The sequence below is a fragment of the Bombus pascuorum genome, chromosome 11 (genome assembly GCF_905332965.1).
Source record: "Bombus pascuorum chromosome 11, iyBomPasc1.1, whole genome shotgun sequence".
Classification (NCBI taxonomy): Eukaryota; Metazoa; Arthropoda; class Insecta; order Hymenoptera; family Apidae; genus Bombus; species Bombus pascuorum.
Genome location: NC_083498.1, coordinates 10,758,463 through 10,780,666, shown reverse-complemented (window position 1 = coordinate 10,780,666; position 22,204 = coordinate 10,758,463). Strand labels below are relative to the sequence as shown.

The following is a 22,204-nucleotide window of genomic DNA, read 5'->3' as shown; positions in this document are numbered from 1 at the left end:
ATTCAAAAACAAGTTTTCCTTGAAACGTCAGTAGTCAAAATATACGATCATCCTATAGATTAGAACGAAATTGACCGTTTAAAAGTACGGACTAACGACATTTAAACGAAAGAGACGAAATTAATTTCCGAACGTTGGATAGAATATACAAATCTGCGGTTTATTACAATCGTCTTCTCGAGAAAACCAACAAAATTCTCATTACGGAAGCCTCGTACGTTGCAAGTCTTCGCAATCTTTTTGTTTTTTCCGGTGCACGCGATATAACGCGAACGAGTCGTGAAACGCGGTATCGAGAAACGATCGTCAGTCGGTTTCATAGTCTACGAATACGCGGCGAGACGCGTCAGACCATCGCCAGCTAAAATATCCTGATCTATTATTGGTTTATCAGCTAGATCCCGCTACGTGTCTAGCCTGTTACAGTCGATTATCGTAAATCGTTACAATACGTCAGTCATGTTGCGACAGCGCGGGGGACAATAATTCTCGGTTGACAATCTAATCCCGGATAGCAAACCGATGCGGATGTAATTTAATGGCGAAACAAGTCGACCGTACGTCAACTGCTGATTGAGAAGAGGAGCCTCGTACGAAGATAACAGGCGTCAACGTCGAACAAGGCTCGACGAACCAGACGTTCAAACAATTTCGACTCGTCAAAATCCAACGCGAACGATCGATTTTGTGCCCTCGTTTCGTGACAGACAACCCTTTTTTTCCTCGGTCCCATTTTTTATTTCTTTGTTCTGAAATCCACGCTCGTTGAATCTTTCACGATCCCTTTCTTCGGCTTTTTATACACTTTTCGTGTTTTCTTTCGCGTAATGCTACAGGAAATTTTCAGAATTCGAAATATCAATCTTTCGAATATTCTAAAATAATCTACAATACAACGTCCGCATTATCCATAATCTCGCTTCCTATTTTATCCGAACGTCACTCATCGACATTCGGAGTGACTACTAACACGATGGAAACCCGATGATCGTGAAATTTCGAAATCTGTAAAAATCAGGATACACGCGATATTTCGAAAATTTAACAAATATAGCGCGTTTATCAAAATTGATCGATCTAAACTACGTTTCCCGAGCAAAAAGAAATCACAATCTCCGCGTTGAAACGGACGTCTCGACGATCAGCCTTCGCGCTATCGAACTTGCCACTCGAGCGAGCGACAAAAAATCTCAGCTTCGCCCTGAGGAAATTCAAATAGCCACCCTATCCGTGTTGCAAATGAAATCTCGCGAGTTGCCGTGTGTCGTCGACGAAGTCACCGAGTGGGAACGAGCGCAAGAAAAGAAGAAACTGGGAACGGGAGCAAAAGGGTGGAAAGAGAGAGAGAGAGAGAGAGAGAGAGAGAGAGAGAGAGTCACGGAAAACTCAGCGTACGGGGTGTTGTACGAGAAAGCGGTTCGGTTGAAATGTCGGAGGTGGTGGCAGCTCGACGTGAAACTTTTCAACGAGTTGCTTCGTCTCTCTGATGCTTTTACACGCGGTGGCCTCGCAGACACACGCACCCAAGAGAATGTTCTCTCTCTCTCTCTCTTTTCTGTTCGTTTGAAACACGACTAAGAATCGTTCGTCGCGTCAAAGTGATCCTTCTATCCTTGGCTGATATCTTCTACCAGTCGTAGATATATAGACACGCCAGTCATTTTATCGGAACGCAGTTTCCTTCTCGAAGATTCCGCAACTTCCTTCGCGAGTTTCCGATTCCCAGCGTTTCGTCGAACGTGACCACTTAAGCATCGTGAAAATGGAACCAGAGGATGATAGGTAGGAAAGGGTGCGAGAGGCAGAGGGTAGTTTTTCCACGAGGAATCCTTGAGAACACCGGTGGTTCGACGGATCGATGAATTATGGAGAATTGCGGGGCGAGACGGTGGAATAGGGTAACCGGTTCGATTCGTTAACGGATGGTCGATGGTTATGGAAGGCGAGAAGTTTTAATGGGATTCGAGGGAACTTAATCTACCTTCGCGTGTGTAAAATGAAATTTCTTGTGAAATCGAGGGTAACTGGCATGAAAAAAAATCCTTGTAGAATTTAAAAGCAATCGAGAAATGTATATGAAGGTTACAAGACGTTAATGCCAACATACAGCTGGTAAAAAGGAACGAGTATAATCAGTGTTAAAAGTGGTATAATGAAATTAATTAATCGAGATTCGTTAACATAATGGGCAATCGACTGTTCAAACAATTTCGTGACCATTGTGAGCAATATATTTGCAATAAATTTATAGTAACTTGTAAAGTACTGTTCTTATCGATCCAACGTTGGTTCTTAAGAAATAGGTTCTTGCTAGGAATCGAATGTTTAGCATAACGTGACGTTTTAGTGGATATAGATTGGCCTGGATGGACGCGTGTAGGTGGACGAGGAATAATAGATGATTGCGGTGGTAGATACGCCTGATCGTAGAGCTTGCTGCTTATATTGGATTACATCAAGAGTCCGCGATGGATCAATTGGTGATCGATTACAATTCCACCAAGCTGCAGACCAATAATCGATCCAATTTTCTCTAGACTCGATTTAGATGAGCTTCGGGCGAAATTGTGCTGTTCGGTCTACGTACTTGTAAGATTTCAGACTATACAAGTTTAGATTACATAGATTATATAGGATTATGCTGAGATTTAGATTATATAGATATAGAACTATACGTAAATTTAGATTAGACGAGTTCACATACTTGCAAGCCACCCTAATCGCTTTGAAATTCGTCGATGAATAGAACGCAAAGGGACGATTAATATTTCCTTTGTAAAATCTCTCGGAATAGAATATAAAGATAAATTCTCGACAATTTAGTTATTTAAACTTTTAACTATTAATATCTTTCAAGTTACAACCTATTTTCTCAAACATTTGTCAAATACACGAACGTTCTATCGAGAACGATGGAAAGAGATGTTTCGAAAGTGCTTCGAGTTAAACTCCGACCTCCACGCAACTTGCAACCCTCCCAGGAGAAACGGAACGTTCCCTCGCCACCCTGTAATATCCAGAAACGTTTAGGAGCAGACAGAAGCGAGTTCTTGATCGTTGCTCGTTGAAATGGTCGTGAAGCCGCTTATTTACATAGATATCCGGCCTGGCGAGGATGGGGTGCGCGGATTAAGGTCGCCGTCGCCTCGCATCGCCGTTTCCAACCGTATCCATTGCTCCCTTGTCGCGGTAGCGATCCATCGCGATCGTTTGAAACAAGCAGAAAAGAAATGGAAGAAACGAGAACTAAGCCTGATAACAAAAAATTCCTGCGTACAGAAAACACGTGGAACTGGGAAAAGTCATCGCGACAAGCTTTCGTGATACCGGATGTCGTTATAAAAAAATAACTTAGTATAGTTGATACGTGGGTTTCGTTTGATGGAAACCGCTCCGTAGAGGACCATGGAAATTGTTTGGTTTCCCTCGTTGCTCGCGTTTCATCCCCTTGCAAGATGAATGTTTTATTCACCAGGTTCGAAATCGTGGACGGAGGTGTGAATTAGATGGTGCAATTGAGATTATTTTGACCACAATGGTTTCCCATCGCAGCAAAGTCGTGGGTTTGGAATTGTAGGTTGGGTAATGTGGCTTGCGCGAGGGGTAGTCGTGAATCGTAATTTATATTTCAAAATGTGAGTAATACCGCGGAGAAGCTGTTTTTATCGGGAACGTAATGGAAAAGAACGAGGTAAATTTTATGAAGGTATTTCTTTAAACGAGATTTGTCTGGCTACGTACCGGGCTATTCTACTAGCTGTCGCGAGTAATTTACCTAGTTACATTGACATTAAAATTCTCGGATTAATTGCCATAAGCAATGGGCTAATTGGGATTGTCGGAATGCTATTTTAATTAGAATCGCGATAGCAGTCATTTTCCTTGCGCATGATCTTTTCGATTTGATGTACGTTTTAACAAACGTTGCTAAATATTTCTCTTTGGTTAGTATCGAATTACGTTCGTTAATCCGTTTCATTGATTCCATTATTATTGTTAGCGGATGGTTGGATATATCGATAGATGTAAGATACGTTGCAGGTACAACATTAATAATCAGTTTTATATTTAATGTCTCAAAGCTGAAATAACGCATTTTATTTCGAATTCTGCACAAAGGGAACTAATATTAAATTACAGCAAAATAATGATTTTAAACGGTTACAAGACTAATTTATTCTGATAAAACTTATCAATCCGATGTCCTTTCTTCTCATTTTCATTCACGCTCTGCCATATATACTTCGTATAAAGTAAAATTCCTATCGCAATTCTTTTACGAAATACCAACTCAGGTATCAAATTTCTATATTCCAAAGAAAATCTGACAATTCATCGAGCGTTAAATTCGTATCGTTATTTATTAACAGGTAGATTACAAGTGAAAGTATCTAAAATTTTCCATGTACATTTCGTATCGTGACAATGGCTTAACAAAAATATACAAATTCACCGAGCATCAAACTACGAATGACGATAATAATATCAAAGAAACTAGGAAAAAGAAGGACGAAATGTTATCAAGAATAGCCTGGTGCATTATTTTAATATAATCCATTTGCGCGAGCTTCCACGTCTCTAAATCTCTTAAACGAATTTCGTCCGCGTCTTTCTCAAATCACTTGTCCGTAAGACAAACGCAAAAGCGGGAACCAAAAACGTTTCCACAAAACAGAAGCAATTAATCCCGAGCGAAACCACCGACACCCTATTCTCTTGCAACGCAATCTTCTTGTGCTCGAAGAAACCCTAGTATAAACGTTGTTTCGAGCAGCTCACCTTCAGTAAACCGGAAACAAACTGTAGTCGAATTCTCGCGACAAGCCGTCACCTCTTAACGGCGGAAGATTCATTTTGACAAACAATGCAACGTGCTTGCGAGCTTGCAACCGGAAACTAGCGGACCTAAGAGCGTTTGGGATGTTGGTACGACGCCCGTGATCCGCAAACCGAGGAAAGCCGAGCGTCGTCGTCTCGTGTAAATCGCGAACGGTTCACGTGGCTGCTGGCAATCAGCGTGAGACACGAACCTGTACACACAGGTAAAGAGCGTGTGTGTCTATGTGTGAGAAAGAGAGAGAGAGAGAGAGTCGTGTTTCCACCCCTGACTTCTCCCAATTATCTTCAATAACCGCGAACACGGAGACGAGACGAGAAGAGAGTTGGAGGAAGGTTGAGTAATCTTCTCACGTTTCAAGCGGCCTGCACCGATGCCGGAAATAAATGACTGCGCGACACGATGTAACCGCGCCCATTGTTTCCGCTGGAACAACTGGCGACCGAATATAGGGTGGCTCGACCGCGGTCCACGGCTGTGTCGCACGACGAACGAAATGGAACGATAAACAGGGTGACAGGTTGGTTCGAACGCTTGGATCGTATGGGTAATGTGTAGATATTGAGGGAGGAGTTTGGAATTTACAGGATTTTAGAAGTTGGAGAACAAAATTCACGAAGGAATTAACGAAACGTGGTATTGGTCCATGTAGGAATTTTTCGACTATCGTGATTGATATCGATTTTCGTTAGTAGCTAAAGAACGCGGGGAAAAAAAAGAATTCGCAAGAATATTTCTTCTCCGAAGACGGGAGACGCGTCTATTGGAAAAGCTAAGCACGAAACGACGAGAAATTGAAAATGTCTATAAAAATCTGCGAGCACGAACTTTAAAACGAGACTTAGAAAAGAGTTTTAGAACAGCGCGTTGAACAGGGTGACGTGTCTACAACATACCTGCCACAGTATCTTACCGAAAAGAAAAAAGAAGAACTACATATACGAAAGAAAAGTTTGGAGAAAAGATTGTGAGAAAGTTCGCGGAACTAGAACGCAATAATTCATTCTCCGAATTGACACCCCTGTCTACACAACGTCAAACAAGAGAAAAATGCTGGTTTCCTTCCTTGGAGTTTCGTATACGGGTGGAAAGGGGTGAAAGCAAAGTCGAACAGGCTGCACTCGAGCTACCTTTGCCAGAAAGGTCGGTGAAGAATTAATATTCCAGGATCGGCGGTACGAAGAAAAGCGTGCCGATATGGCTGGTAGTAGACAGGAAGTTTACGCATTCACGTGGACGTGAATGCGGCGGAAGTCGGGCGATAAAAGTGCCGACCAGAAAAGGAAGGTATTCTTGCGGGGCCGTGTTCCAATCTAACGCGGTTCTTTGTTTGACGAGAACGCCTCGAAAAGAGACACGAATGAACGCTCGTCAATGCGTCCAACCCCATGAATATCGCGCCGCAAATTTATCGACGTCGGTTCGACCTTCTACCCGCATTTTCACGCGGACGTTTCCGCGACTACTATTCGAAGGATCGCACGCGTGGATTTTTGTCGTCGATCGTTATATCGAATAGCCGATTGTTCGGCAAACGACGAACGTGGTTTCTTTTTCGTTTGCAAATTTCGCGAATGAAAATTCGTATTAAATTTTCAAAAAATTCCAAATCCTGCGAAGAAAATTTCTATTAAAAGATTAGTTCACAAGGATTTCGGTATCGTTGATAGATCTAGGAAGAAAATTGCAAATCGGCTCTGAATTTTCGACGAACCAACCACCGCGAAAATGGATGCGCACATATCGCGTCCGCGCGCAATTGGATTTCGTCTTCGTCGGCTGATAAACTCGCCCGATTGGAATAATTCCGCTGTACGTATCGCCGCGGTTGAATCCTATTAACCGTAAGAGGGTTGAGGGGGTTGACGCCGGTAACGTCGAGGGTGCAGTGTAAAACAGGTTTTTGCAGCGGCCAATAAGTCGCCGGCAAATTAAGCGGAAGGGGAATTATCGGGCTACGAGTTCGGTAAGCTGGAGGTTCGATCGTGGTCGCTTGCTCCGACCGGCGATCCGAGTTACCCCTTCTTTTTCCTGTCCCTACGGCTGACCAGGGAAATTGAACTGACTAGAGTGGGTTTTCCAGCATGGATATGGGATCTTTGATAATTAAACGATAAAGTTGCCAAGCTGTTTACTCGTTTTTTCGCGTTAAATTTATGTTTTGTATTATGTAGACAAGGGATGAGTGTTTGCAGTACAGCTTGACCCTTTCGTTATGGCTATCTTTGTCAAGTAACAGCGATACAATATCACTGCACGAAGCGTATGCTTCATATAATTTCCTTACAATCGATTTTGTCTCTTAGTTAAACTAATTAAATCTTTATGTAGATTTATGAAATATAATATTTCCTATAAAACTGTTTTACAGGAAGGTGCTTTTAATATATCGTACCTCCTCGAACGAAGTTCATAGCTTTCCGAAATAGTCAAAGAATTACATTCATTTCATTCTTCGTACGTTACAATGAAACAAAGAAGTTTCTAAATTGATTGTGTAAATCCTTTTATGAAATAACGAATCATACTTCATACGAGATACTTCTTCCGTTCGTATTAAGACAAATAATCCTTTGCAGCAGAAGTAGATTCGTGTTTGAGCAGACAATTATCAAGATGAATGAGAGCTTCGTTATCCACGAGATTCTACGATTTCTCGTTGTTTGATCACATTCTGCAAACAACGTGCAACGAGGATCGTCGGATAACTTTGCAGCCTTTTGTATCTCTTCCAAGGAGAATGACCCTGTCTCCGTCCAGACAACTCACGTCTACAATGTATCGTGGCGCGCGCAAGTAGAACAACTCCGTATTCGATCAGACATTCTTACAACGCACGAAAGGCACGTATAAATTCAATCTGTCTCTCGTTATTCTTTCTTATTTGCATTCAACGGTTACTATACCTCGCTATTTGATTACGCTTGGAGGTTTTCTTACGTAATCTGTTCGTTCAAATTTCTTATTAAAGTTTATAAATCCTATACTTTACATCGGCTCTTGGAATTCTCGTTCATCTCTATATTTTCTGTAATTTATTTACATATATATTTCACGTAAAAAGAACTCATATATATGTAATATCGTGGACAGATTGCCTAAGAAATATCGGGTAAACCATAAATAATGTCGCGAGAAAGCCTAAGTGCTGTCGGGCCAAAAGAGTCTGGGAACTTCAATGGGCCGAGCGGCCCATCAATGTGTCGTCGGTCCTTCGATCGAATAGTTACGCAAAAAAAAGGCCTACGTGACCATGACTATGGGTAATTACGAAATACGTAAGTGGTGGGGCTATGAGAAAAGACAAAGGGATGCTTAGGGGAAAAGGACGAATTAACAGAGAGTCGTGAGTTGAAAGTCGAGTTGTAATTAGTCGTTGGTTGAGAGCCGACTTGTTATGAATTTCAAACTATTAGTTGCGAGTTGTAAATTATCCATTTAGTTGCCTCAGTTATAGAACATTACTGTATTTAGTTCGCGTTAAATAACTGTTTAATTCATTATAAATAGATTCATCTATCAATAAGCTTATCATATAGGACAGAAATCATTGAAAACCCTAATTTCAAATATTTCTGAATAAATAAAATCCTATATATACTGTTAGAAAAATCCTTATTCGTTATCACGAAGTTTCGACTACTCTATTAAATATCTTTTATCCGCCACGAGGTCGAACGACGCGACACGGTTGCTTCTTAATCGAGCCGTTATCCCCGTAACCGGGATAAACGCTGAGCCGTGCAGCTGGCAATCCGGATTACTCGATTGTCAGGCTCGATTGGCCGAGCTGATTGAATTCCTAAGAATCGAGGTGCTTTTCCCTCCTCTGGGGGACTCGAAAAGCCGCGAGAAGCCTCGACTCTTCCGAGCATCAAATAAAATATAACGAGCGGTGTCCGAAAGACGTTGCACGGAGCGATGAAATAGGAGTTGTTCGGCGAAAGGACCGACGACGAAGGAGCCTTTCGACGCCTCCACTTCCGGCCAACATCTTGTCGTTCGAGTGGACGATAAGTGTTTTCCTATCGACCGTTCCATTCGGATTTTAATGGGCCGACCTCTGACGGTTCCGTGTCTCTTTCGCGGACAAATAATCTCGCGAGTGAATGGATTGCCTCGCCGAAGCAATTTTCTCCCGTGGAAGGTCCGGCAGACAATCGGGTGCCTTTAGACCCACGGAACTCGAGAAACTCGCGCGTCAAATGACACGAATTTCTCTATTACGTATATATATATATACATATTTCTTTTTGTGTGTGTGTATGTGTGTGGAATTTTGTAGCTAGAATAGAAGATTTTATTTCTTTTATAAATTTTGCTGAATTCAATTCTTCGATATTATAATCAATGAAAAGCGAATGTATTTGACAAATGTAAGAAACATAGGGCGTGATAGAGATAAAGAATCGCAAGAAATTGCTGCAACACGAAAAATGCCTGAGAAATGAAAAGATTTCTACGAAAATTTGTATGCGAACATCGTTCGTTATGGTACAAGGACCCCCCGACTGTGGCTACCCTATTCGCGTATTTATAGCGATAAATTCCAAGCCGAAACCTCGAGTATCCGAGTTTCGAAATACGCATCAAAGATTCATCAAAGGACGACCGTCGCGGAATTCTAATAAAAATGAAACGAGTCGAAGCTGTCTTTCTCTCTGATGAAAGTTCGAGTTTCTCGTCGAGTGACAGAGAGACTGCGGCTGTTTGTGGAATTTCTAAAGGTCTGGGAAACCTTGGCGATTATTCTGCGTGTATTTAAGTCAATTTAATTAAGTCGCATAGTATGAGGACGGAATTATATCGCGGGATAACTGCTTGTATAAATTTACCCAATAACCGAGTGCAGCAGAGTAAGTAATCTGCTTTTAGGGCGGCGATGATGGAATAGGTGATTATGTTTCGTACTTCGTTGAGAAAATGAAGTTGTCTTAGTCGTGGCTTAGCTACTCGATTGCAAAAATTATTATTTTATGGAGTAAGGCTCCGAATCTGAGTCTACGACGTACAATGTAACGCGTTGTATATAAAAAAAAAGGAAAACTTTTAAGAAAAAGGAAATGCACAGTATTGGTCCTACTTACGACCTAAACGACAAGTGTTGACAGATTCCATCAGGTTGTTCCTCAATTCTAAACTGGAGAAGGTTGACCGTGTAAGCGGTGCAGGTGTTTCGAACACTAGGATCGGTGCAAAAAGTCGCGGGAAGTTCGGTTAACGCGTTTAATCGACCGCTTTTTGCGATAATGTCGAGCGGCGATAATTTAATACGCTGAAATTGATGAAAATTCGCGAGTAGCGATAAGAATTTGGAAACTGGGTCACTCTAACGAGTTAGTCGGTGCTAATCGTTTGAGATTCGCTACCGGGACATCGAATCATTTTTTCAATGAAATATACATTTCCATCCAAGAACTTGGAACTGTCAAATACTTGGGAAAATAGTTAAGAGGGTTTAATAACTAAGTAGAGTGTAATAAATATTTAAAAGGTGAAATTTGTAGTCCCGTGAAAGAGATAATTGCGTAATTATCTCCTAAATTACATATTTTCGCGAGAAACTTTCCCCTTTCATCTTCATTACGCGAACGTTTGAAATAAAACGAGAACACGCTGAAACCTCTGTTCTACTTGTATTAACTCATTCTACGTGCTCATTTTCATGCGATTCGTTGCCAAAAGAATCTAGGTGCTCGTTCGTTACCCGTTAATTGAAAATCGGGGACATAGAAGAGTGCACGCGAGAAATATCTTATCACAAACCAGCGGCTAAAACTTCGTCTAACGAACCGCCGCGTTACACAGTGTGCGGAACATAAATTTTGCCAGCTAAAAGAACGAAAAGAGAAAAGATGAAAAAGGATAGAAAAAGGAAAGTACAACAGAGAAGGGAGAGAAAAAAGTGGAAAATACTCGGCCGCTGGCCGTGGCTATTTTAAATCATTACGCGACTCTCCTGGGGGAAAATTTCGCGGTGAAACCACGTGAATTCCTCGGTGGAAGGCGTCGGATTTAAAATTAATTCTCCGCGATGCGATTGTGGCCGACAACAGAGTGATTAATCGACTCGATTTAAATGAGGTGTTCGTGCCGGGGAATTTGACATAATTCCAGAAAATGTTCGTCGTGTTTGCTAAAATTTGTCGTTGTCTTTGTGGATACATACAGAGAATATTGGTTACTTTGGAACAACGTAATTGTTCATGTTCCGTTGCTTAAAATCATTCGTTAAATTATACGTATGTATTTTTGGTAAACTTCTATGCCAAGATGAACTAACTCGATGATTTTTTCCTCTCCTTACGTTCAAATTATATATTCGAATTTCTAATTTTAAAAGTCGTAGCTATCTTTTTCCAAAAGTTGTATCCTCGTTAAAAAATTGTAATTTTATATTCAAACTTTTATATCCAAATGTAGTAACTCGGCTGCTGTACTTTCTTCAAAAAACTGCGATTTAATGTTCTCTCGAAAAACCTCGTACTCTGTTGTAGTCTTATATTTCTATGAAAAAGATATTCTGCGATTTGACAGAAGAATCGAAAGTGTAGTTTTCGATCAAACGTTTCTCCTTATATTCGTTCAACACCGAACGTTTATTTTCGTTACAGCACGTACGTTTTTATTATCTGAATTTCGATTGTTTAACCGTTAAATATTCGTAAAGAGAACTACGGTATCGTACGTATTAATCGTTATAACAAGGATTATTCAGTTCGTGGGAGATTGCACGCTCGATCGAGCGTAAGAAGACGAGCTTAAACCGTGAAGAGCACAGTTACCAAGATCGAGAGGCAAGATCTGCTCGATGTTACGACTAATTAACTAAATGCACGCGGCTGGCTCATTATCGTTCATTTAATAAAGTCCACCAAGCGAAACTTTGTCGCCTTTGTTCCCGGCCTATTGTTTCCGCAATTCCTCTACCGTAAAGTACCATTCCATTCCAGCAGTCTTGCCCCCTACCTTTACCAAGGAATTCATGGATCTAGAAATTCCTTTGAACGGGCGTCGATTTCCACGCAATAATTATCCGATGTATTAACAATTCCAGTGCTTTTATTTCTCCACGAATTCCAATTCCTAAAATTTGCTTCCAATGATAAAAGTACCATCGATCTTGGAAAAGGAATATTCCCTTTTAAACGACAAACTTACAGCGACCAAACAGTCGTTGCTCCTCGGCATTATCAAAAATATCTATTCACGCTATAGAATGCAACAACCACCTGTTATCTGGTTTTCTTCAACCTTCTGCCCTTATATCTCGACTAATCTCAATTTTTCGAATATTTTTCTTAAAAGAAACACGCGCATCGCGATCGGGAAGGAATTTTCGTAAAACAGGAAACCCGTGGACCGATTCCGCTTCCTTGGCTGCCAATAAAGCGAAGGAAGTTGCGCGACGTGGTCCTCTGAAAAATTTATGAGCTACGATCCAGACCGGATAGAAAGAGAGAGAGAGAGAGAGAGGACGCAGTTTGACCCAGTTACGATCGAAATGTATCTCGCGCGAATTCGACGAGACTCGTTAGCGATCGACAGGAGGGAACCACCTGTTTTCCGCAGAGCAGAGGCTGAGACTCGTCTAAGAAAGGTAACAGATTACGATTCTGGCTGGATTTTGTCGCGGTGAGTCGGTAAAAATTCATAACGACGAACTGTGACTTCGACTCGGCAATCGTCACAGCGAGAGAGATCGATTCGGTTACGTGACAATAATGTCGAGCAAACGAGAGTTCGGATTGGTAGGGGTGTGCGCGCTTGGGTTTCTAATTAAAATTTTCTATGATTTATCGCGGTTTTTATTAATGTGGAAATGAAACTAATTACGGAGCTGAAAGTCGTGCCGCGAGGATTAATTGGCTTCCGCGAAAAGTAAATCAGATGTGCAATTAATAATTTTCTAGGAAATGGAATCCCTGTATGCCAACGAATTCATGAATTTAAATCGGTGTCGTAAGAGGGCGGTGAATTGAATTTTTTTCACGATGTAAAAGTGTAATCACGAGGAGTGCTATGTTGTTGATTCTTTTTACTTTGTGAAACGTGTTGTAGGGTTCCGATATACAGGGTGTTTAATTACATACTTGAGTAGAAATTACATATAAATTGGATTGAAATTAAGGTTTTGTTCTAATAAATCAATCAAACATCCTCAGCTTATTATTACCATTGTTTCATTCACCCACAAACAAAATATCTTCGATTTATCTTGACCGTCGTTCCTTTTTTTCTGTTTCTCAGGTCACTTTCAAGCATCGTTTCACTGGCACGGAAAAATTCAGAAATTTACGAGACCATCGAACGTAAGTTACCAAGTCCAACTACTATTTCGAAGATATAGTCTGAAAAATATTATTCAGATAAAGTATCTCTATCTATAAGAATTTAGCCCGGCCATAAATACAATTTCACTCTGCTCGCCATTTAACCCCTAATAAAACTCTCGATCCCTAAAGTTTCGACCTACGCTCTATACATAACCTGAGAGACGTTGGGGCGACGAAGAGTGTAGCAGTTTATTAGAAACTAGAGTATATCTGCAGAACAGACTCTGGCAATTACAATTTAGACAGTTTCCCTCGGGACAACAAACCAACATCTTGAATATTCACCGCTCCATCAACGTTAACTCTAACTATTTGAAAATCAAGCGAGAATTTTTCAAAACTGTTCCTTTCTTCTCGACAAAAGGGGCACCGAGCGTGCATTCCATTGGGATGTTTTCCATCGACGTTTGAAAAAGCTTGAAACTCTACGATTTTTCTACGAGATGCTTTCATTCGGGGCACTCGAGTAAATTCGTTGAGCGATCAGGGCGACGAAGGGTCGCTGATTAATCAGAGAACGTTTCCTCGGTGACGTCGGTAAATTCCGGGAAGAAAACGGAGCCGGTGGAAAAACAGGCTCCGCTGAAAAACGCGGAGGAAAATATGAAGGGTGACGCGCCAGTTTCCGATGGGAACGCAAAAGCTGAGAGAATCGGCTGAGAAAGTGGTGAAATAAAAAAAGCGACGGAGCAAGTCCTTCAATTTAGTTTCCTTCGATTTAATTCTAAGGATCTGAAATTTTTATTCCGAATTGATTGACTGTACGATTCGATCAAACGACGAATAATCGAGGTTCGCTAGAAAAGTAGCGCGAGTGTATTTCTTTTAAAACGAAGAAGGCGAAATATTTGTGTAAATATCGTCTCGATTCTCCATTACTCGTTAACCGTACGAAATCTCGTGTTATCGTTCGACGATTACGCAACTGCGTGAAGCGCGACTGAACGTGTAAATTTATGCAAGTCGGTAGACCATCGATGGAATCGTGGCGGTGAAACTGTCCCACGCGCGACGCCTCGCGATTCGTCCCTTTTTGTCCCCGCAGACTTAACAGCACGATTATGAGTTTCGACTAATTAACTTACGCGCGGTACGATTAACACGCCGCCGGCCCATTACTTCGAGTTAGCGAAGCGTTAGCCGTGGCAACGGGGACAGGGATGAACCAGTAGACGAGAGTAAGCTGAAAACGAGGACTGCCAGGGGTGGGACGTGGTTAAACGGCGAACACCGTTTAGTAAAAGTGATTCGAATCACATAATACCGTTGAAAATCTTGTCAAGGGAAAAGATCGACGATTTCGACCAATTAGAAACGCCTCGTGAATGACATATCCCTTTGGTCGAAGATGCGAAGGGAGAATCATTTCGAAGGTTCGTTAGGCTCCGAAGGAAACGCGAAACTTTTCCAAAAATGTGTATTGTCGTGTCGCAGCGAAATATTAATCGCTACTTCTACAAAAAAGAAAAAGAAAAGAAGAAGAAAATACGAAAATTCGACATCCGTAATTGTACCGATTCTTTCACGCAAACACTTTTATAGAAGCTTCGTTATTTCTTTTCATGTTTCTCTTACATCGAATCGCATTGTTCGTTTGTTTAAATTATACGGTTACGTAATTCCTCAAGAGGTCGGAAACAATTATTTCTTCGTTGTCGGAGGCGAGGAACGGAGGAAGAAGGCTGTGCGAAGAATTACATAATAAACACGTTACCCTGAAGCTGAACGTTTTCATCCGCGTGCACCTCTGCGACGTTCGTCACGGTCTGATTCACGAAATTAAACGGGGGAATTATTAACGCCCGAGGGTAATATTATTTCCAGTAAGGAAAACTGCTCGCCATAATGCTCACGCGCGACTCGCGTGACGTTTCCATCCAGCGCCAATTTCAATTTTCGTTTGTTCAGTACTAGCTGGCACTACGCTTTCAAACACTACGCTGACTCCTCTGACAATCGAATCTCGCGCGAAAACCCAGTTCTCCAGCTTGTTTTGTCTCGGTAAACGTTACGCGGTACGAGCTACTATTTCTGTTTCTCGTTTCCGGATCTACGGAAGCTGATATTATGTTGTATTCGCATTTCCAGCAGCTGTAAGGCTATACCGTACGTTTTCAGCATCGAGTGCTACCAGTTTTAGATATTATAGCGAGATTTTAAGTCGAACGATCCCGATGGTTATTTTCATGAAAATTCTTCTTCGTCCTGTATACTTATCGTCTAGGTAATTTCATATAAAACGTGCAATACATTTACAGTTTCATGCTACGATATAGATTGTAGGGTAAATTAAAAAAGAAATTGCGATACGAGTTGGAGTTAAATTGAATTTGGAGAAGATTATAACGATAATACACAATGGTATATGATGAATTATACTAATATCTTACAAGAAACAAGGAACTATATGCTGCGTCTCAACCAAATAATCCTGCTCCCTTATTCACCAGCGAATCATCTCCAACCCCTATTCATCATCCCCTAAGACACGCAGTTTCGTCAAAGTAGTCTTCAGGAACTTGGAAACAGGGAACGTTGGTTCGGTGAAAGAGAAACAGAGAACGATTCCTCGATACGCTGTCAACTGGACCATCGTTTCCAAAACTCTGCATCCCGAGGGTTCGACAGCAGGGGTACCGCGTTTCTTCGTCGAGTTTCCGAGTTAATTCCCGAACTTCCCATGTCTAGCTACGTCGAGCTTCGGTGTGTCAATGCGGCGAGCCGCGTCAAAGCAACGGAAAATTGTCCGTGAATAATTAACTAACTCCCCCACAATTCCACGCGAATTCACTTTCTCCGTCGTTCTCTTTTTCACCCCCTTGTCTCGCTCTTTCTAACGTTCAAATGCGTTCCATCAGAGGAAAACGGGACAAAGAGAATGCGGCTGCGTTTTCACAATTAGCTACTTATTAAACGACGCCTCGTTTCACGGGAAAACGCACGGAGAAGAGAGAGAGAGACGGAACGAAAATTCACCCCTATTTCCGGACAACGCTCGCCCAACGTTCTCGCTTTTGATTATTTACGTTTGCCTTTACTACATTCCTCTGTTCTTCCTCGTTCTACCGCCGTTTGCGAGCTTCACCGGTGAAATCCAGCGAAACTAAGAGATAGGAATAGCGTAGGTGCGGTTAACGGCACAGAAATTGACGTAATTGTCATATCGATTAACTCGATCGTACCAATTGATTACGCTCGTTAAGGACTCGTTTAATTTCTTCCGAGGAATAATACCGAGCATCGTACCTTCTCCCCACTTTGTTCTAATATTCTGTAACGTTCGAGTTTTCGAACAACGGATCCACCTTCGACGATCGATTCTATCTCGGAACAGAAAGAGGAAAGGAAGAGTTTCTCGTCGACGGGGAAGAAAGTCGCGGGATAAACGAATTCAAAGGAACGCTAAGAGACTGGTGGCTGTCATGGTGCTACGGAAAACAAAAAACCTACCCCCGGGATTCGTCCTCGCGGAGAAGGGAGAGGGTAGATCCTTTATTAAAAGTGGCCTGGAGAAACAATGAGACACTCGACATTGCAAAGAGGAAGGGAAAGAAGGTGGCTGGAAGAGGTGGGAGCAAGGTGAAACGAGCGCATAAATTATGCTTATGAGCCACTTCGTGTGTTCCCGACGCCATTTTAAAATTATACTTTTAAATGTGGCCCGCTGGTGTAGCAGGAGACGTTGCCATTCCCCGTCGCCGACGCCCAACTACCCCGTTCCTTCTACGACATCGGCTCGTCCACGTATCATCCCCGGGTTTCACCCTCGAGAATTTGTTGCCCCAGCCTAAGAGCATTATTTTGTTAAAAGTACCTACTGGCTACCACTGCGACCCGGAATAAATTCCCCGGTCCAAAAGGAATCACCCTATTTATCGTCACGAACTGAAACAGCTGGTTTCTTCTGCAGCTGCAACCCTCGTGCCGCGCGGTGATAACATTTATTATTGCGAACGGAAGCTGCATGCCTCGAACTACACCCCCTCTGCCGAGTTCGAGCGCCACTCCTTATCGTTTTGCCACGGATAACTCCTACGGAGCAACTCCGCTTTCCAGAGGGTGGATCTTCTTATCCTTGTGTCCGTATTTTTGCTGAGACTGTTTGCGTGTTATCAATCGCGCGCCGGATAACGCGCGGTTGTTTCTCGAGAAAGATAAATCGGCTTTCTCGAATTTTAGCAAGTTTGTATTTGTGTGCTAGGGAAAATAATAGGTATAGTTGATTAAACGGTTTATCTCAACGCGAGAAAATACTTGTTGGACGAATAGAAAGTAAAAATTGGTATCTTAACAGCGACCTCGCGTCTGTCAGTCGTTAGTTTATTACGATCCGCAAACTGTCTTTTAGGCGTTACTTTCGAGAAACGTTTGTAGAATTTTGAAGTTATGCAAAGCCGAGATAAACGAATGTAAGGTTTCGTGGTAAACGAAGAGAGCGAAGAGTGTAAGAAATTGGAATTCTAGTAGATCGGTAATGAATAGGAAGAACACGAGCCTTCGTCTTTTCTACTCAATTAAAATAACTCGCTTAAGAAGAAAAGCGACTGTATTGTCTACTACGCTACTTCCCACCGTTTCAACAAATTCACAATGATCCGCTTACATTTTCCACTCTGTGGCTTACGCGGCTGCCCCTAAACACGCCGAAGAACATTTAGCAGAACCTCCTTCCTTTTCAGTGAATCCATAGAAAATCCAGGCCCCTGTGCTATATTTGCGAAATTACGTTGCCAGGAAATATAAATGATAATTCGTCGACAAGGAAAATTCTAATATAACCGTAACTTGAACGCTTTAAAAAAAAATGTTAAATTCATTCTAGAGAAATTAACTCTCGGAGTAGAAATCACGGAGTACGCTGACTGATTCGAAAAGAAGAAATTGAAATAAAAAATCGCGTATACGGATAACGACTTTCTCTTACTCTTCGCAATCTCAAGAAATTTCCTAAGAATAGAAGATCGTAATTCGGCCAGAAATGTCTGAAAGAATTCTGAAGAATCGAGGTTACAGAAAATTTGGAAGAAACTACATTTTATATAATCAATTTTTTGGTTCCTCCGCGTAAATTTTTAATTCGCTCGAACATTGGAGAAAGTTTCGTTGGAAAGCGGTGATTTCGTAGAAATAGTGATATAGCGCCACCATTTTTGGCAAGAAATAGGAGTAGAATGCAGTGGAAGAAGTATGTGATCCTCGGTAATAGCCAAACGGCTCTCGCAGCTACCTGAAAAACTTTCGACTCCAAGGTGAGTCTCTCCTTTCTGCTTTTCTCCGTCTCTGTATCCTTGTATTTTTCGTACACTCCGTATCCTTTCTCGTCTGTTCCTCTATCGATTTCCATCCTCTGTATCCTGCTCTTATTCGCCGGCTTAAAACATCGCTTCTTCGCTCGTCAGGCATCCTAAGAAATCCCACTGAAAATACCACGTTGGAGTATTTTGCTGATATCGTTATCAAATACTAAATTCTCGATCAAGTTACAAATTCGTAATACATAAACTTCTCCGCAATATATTTTACACCCAACTACTTTATTCCCTATTTTAATATAATTTTTTCTATTCTTTCGTTTCATGTGCGTGTATATGAGACATAATTTGTCTCAACCACGAAGCAACCACGTCAAACCAAACGCGATCACACGAACTACGACTTGACTCGTTCTTCCATCCTCGTCTCTGACTCGCCGAGTTCACGAAACATTCTCAAGCACCAAGAGAAGTTACTTCAATGATCAGAACGGCCAACAATATCGATGCTACATCATATCAGCCCCCAATTTCAGCAGGAAATAGCAACAAGTTTTTTTCGCGCGCCATTCCACGCCAGACTGGAGGAACGGACCGAAGTTTCCTGGTGGATCCGTTGTTCTCTCTCGATCTTGCCCGGCCACCGGGTCTCTGCCCCTCATCCCTTCTGCTGTCCCATTGTTTCTCTTCCTCCCGAAGGCTTAACGGCTCTTTTATCGTCGGGTCTTTCTTCGGTCGCGCGCGCTACGGGTGCAACCGTTATAAAAGCTGCAGGCTTGCAATGTAAGAAACGCGCGATCTCAGCGCGTTCTCCGAACGGGAACAATAGAAAATGGAGCCATCCAACAATCCACGCGCCACCCCGTCCCTCCGTACTGCGACATTTCCCTTCTCTTGTATTTCTATAGATGGCCCCCGCAGATTCTTCCTTCAGATTATTGTAAACATTCTACGAACGGTTGTCGTCACGCGCCCGCTATTGTATCGCCGCGAGACGCAGCCGGAAAATTGAGAAGCGGGATCAGATCGGTGGCGATTTTTTAATGGTAGAATTCCTCGTAATTTTTAACTCTGCTCGAATTTTTTTCTTTTTTTTAACTCTGCAATACCATCAACGTTGCTGTGGTTTTTCCTATTTTATTCCTCTTATTTGACTCTATTGTCGTCGATTACGGCGTCTCGGTATTATCGGAGGAATTATTTTGCTTCCTTCCGTTGATTCTGGTTTTCTGCGCGACTCTTTCAAGAAAAATGAAAGCAGTGATCGAGATGCTGATTTCGCTGATTTCCCCTAGTTATCGGTGTATCCTGGTTGTTACGGGAATTTGGGAATAGAGGATGTCAAAGCTTGGAAATTTAGAGGCGTTCTTAAGGTGAGTTTTCAGCATCGTTCGCGGAAGAAAGTGAATGGGCTCGTTAGGATACTTTTACGGTATTCTCTACATTTATAGAATGAAATATTCTAACCATAAGAGATACTAATTTAATACGATAGTTTGAGAAATATTGATTTAACAGGATATATGTCAAGGACTATTGGCCAAATATTATAACAAATATTAATTCAGTAAAATATTCGAAGAAATATTGCTGCTTCGATTACTAGTTACAACGACACTTAAATAAATAAATAAAAGATGTCGAGTGTCTTAACAATATTCAGAGCTCGTTAAAAAGTTCCAGAATTCATTAAATACTACAATTTTCGTTTCTTGCGTGCGTTAATATTAAACTATTTATTAGAAGACATCAATTATGAAGCTGCAAGGAATAGGAGATGAATAAAATAAATAATTCAGAAATGAAGTCTAAACGCGAAAGGGCAAAGGCAAACGCTTTTTCCACAAGCCAAACGAGAAACGAAATTCAGCTTTTTCCCCATCGATTGCCACGGCGAAGGAAGGAAAGCGAAGCGAAGCAAAGGAAAGAGCAAACGAAAAGAAACCGTGGAATCTAAGGAAAAGACGGCCACATAAATAAGTCGGTAAGACAGCACGGAGAGACGGGAAACGCTTCCGGATGTAATTCTCCAAATAGGTTCCGGTTTCGATTCCACTCGACCGAGCGTGACCAGGCACGCGCATCGTCCAGCTCGCGGCGCGACGAATTCACGACATTTTTGCGGTTCATAGAGCCAGAAAATGGTCGCATAGGCCATACTGTTTCCACTTCTTCGTTGCTGGTGTCCGCGAAGAATAATTTCCATTGACAAAACCGCCAGGCTCTATTAAAGATCCATGCTAAATTACTTCAGCTTCTTCGTTTCTACTTTTTTCCATTCATCCCGCGAAGATTCTCTCAGAAATTTCACCAACACTCGGGATCTTCTCATTTCGCAATTTTCCGTGTCCTGATTGAAGTGGTTTTATGCGTGAATAGATATCGAGAAGATTACGCTAACATAATCCAGCAAAAACCGATGGTGAATTGATCGAAGAAAGCAATCGGTTCCATCTCGTTGCAACTTCAATTTCCCAACGCTCGAAATAGAAGAGGGAGGTAGATATAAAAAGAGAAAAAACAGAAAGAGAGAGAGAGAGAGAGAGTGATAGGATTCAGAAACGTCATATACGCGTCGTTCTAGTAGGGAATGTCATTCATTGTCTCCGTTACCTTTTCTCCCTTCTCTAAGGAGTTCAAAGAGCTAAAAACCTCTCAAACGCGAAAAAACTCATCGCGGTAATAAGTCGTCGTTGCGTTGAAAGAATAACGTTCAGGCAGCAGCGGAGTCTCGCTAGCCTTTGTGAGAAACCTTTCTAAAATGCCCGACGCGAATGAAATTAAAAACCATGTAAAGAGGGAACGTCCCCGTGGATGTAGACGTGTTTAAAAAAGAATCTGCAAAGGAAATCTCCGGTGGCTCTTTCCCGACGATAAAAACATCCACTTGATTCGAAATTGTCTCTTCTTACGAAAATTCTCCATACGTTGGAAACATTTGCGGAACAGTTCGTGGCTGGTTCCGAGGGAACCGATATGCGAGTCGTTTAAGGAATTACATACGCAACTGCCTCTCTTTAAATTTCCCTTTTCTACAGAGATCCTTTCAGATATCAGCATCATCTCCTCTTACATCCTTGGTTATTTCGGAAAGATTCTCTTCTTTGAACTCAGACATTTGCATGCATATTTCTTCGTGTGATTTTTACTCTGTTTCAAATATCGCGTGTCTTTTTGAAGATTTTAGATTTATCAGAGATTAGATTATTTATCAAAGATCGAAGTGGAAGGAAACACGAAAAGACGAGGAAAGAAGTGGTCTACAATTTTAATTCAGCATTTTAGATGACAAAAAGGAGCGTGAATTCCATTCCGTTCAATGTAAAAGCCTCCGATACCTTTTATGATCCAGCAGAATCGATCGAATTCACCTGGAACAATGAAATCGTTCGGAAACGAGGAACGGAAGGACACCTGGCGCAAAAATCGAAAACGCTCGCCCGACTCGCGATACTACGCGCTCGCTATAGTCGAATTACCGTCGCGTTCCCGTTCCTCTTCGATGAACCAACGAGAGTAAAAAAAAAAAAAAAAAGAAACGTTTCTCGCCGATACCGGAAAAAGAGAATTAATATGAAAACCACAGGGGGTGCCGCAAAACGGCCTGGCCATGCTCGTTCGCAATAATCGACTCTGGTACGAACGTTGCTCCTCTCAATTCCCGCGAATGAATTCAATCGAATTCGGCCGATTGACGTTGCCCGGTTCGACCGGCTTCTACGAATTTCCGCGCCAGCAATTGTGTCGTGCCAAATTTCGAAATGATGATCGTTTATTTC

The 22,204-nt window shown here is 41.9% G+C and overlaps 1 protein-coding gene and 1 long non-coding RNA gene across 2 annotated transcripts in view; one reads left to right on the top strand and one right to left on the bottom strand.

The window, feature by feature from the left end:
- Positions 1–22,204, top strand: part of LOC132911969 (uncharacterized) — a 186,422-nt gene that overhangs the window by 148,749 nt on the left and 15,469 nt on the right. The window contains exon 2 of the long non-coding RNA XR_009659127.1: positions 13,088–13,149. This is a non-coding gene — a long non-coding RNA (uncharacterized LOC132911969). The remainder of the gene's footprint in view (positions 1–13,087; positions 13,150–22,204) is intronic.
- LOC132911954 (uncharacterized) overlaps positions 1–22,204 on the bottom strand; it is a 130,007-nt gene that overhangs the window by 94,309 nt on the left and 13,494 nt on the right. The window lies entirely within an intron of this gene.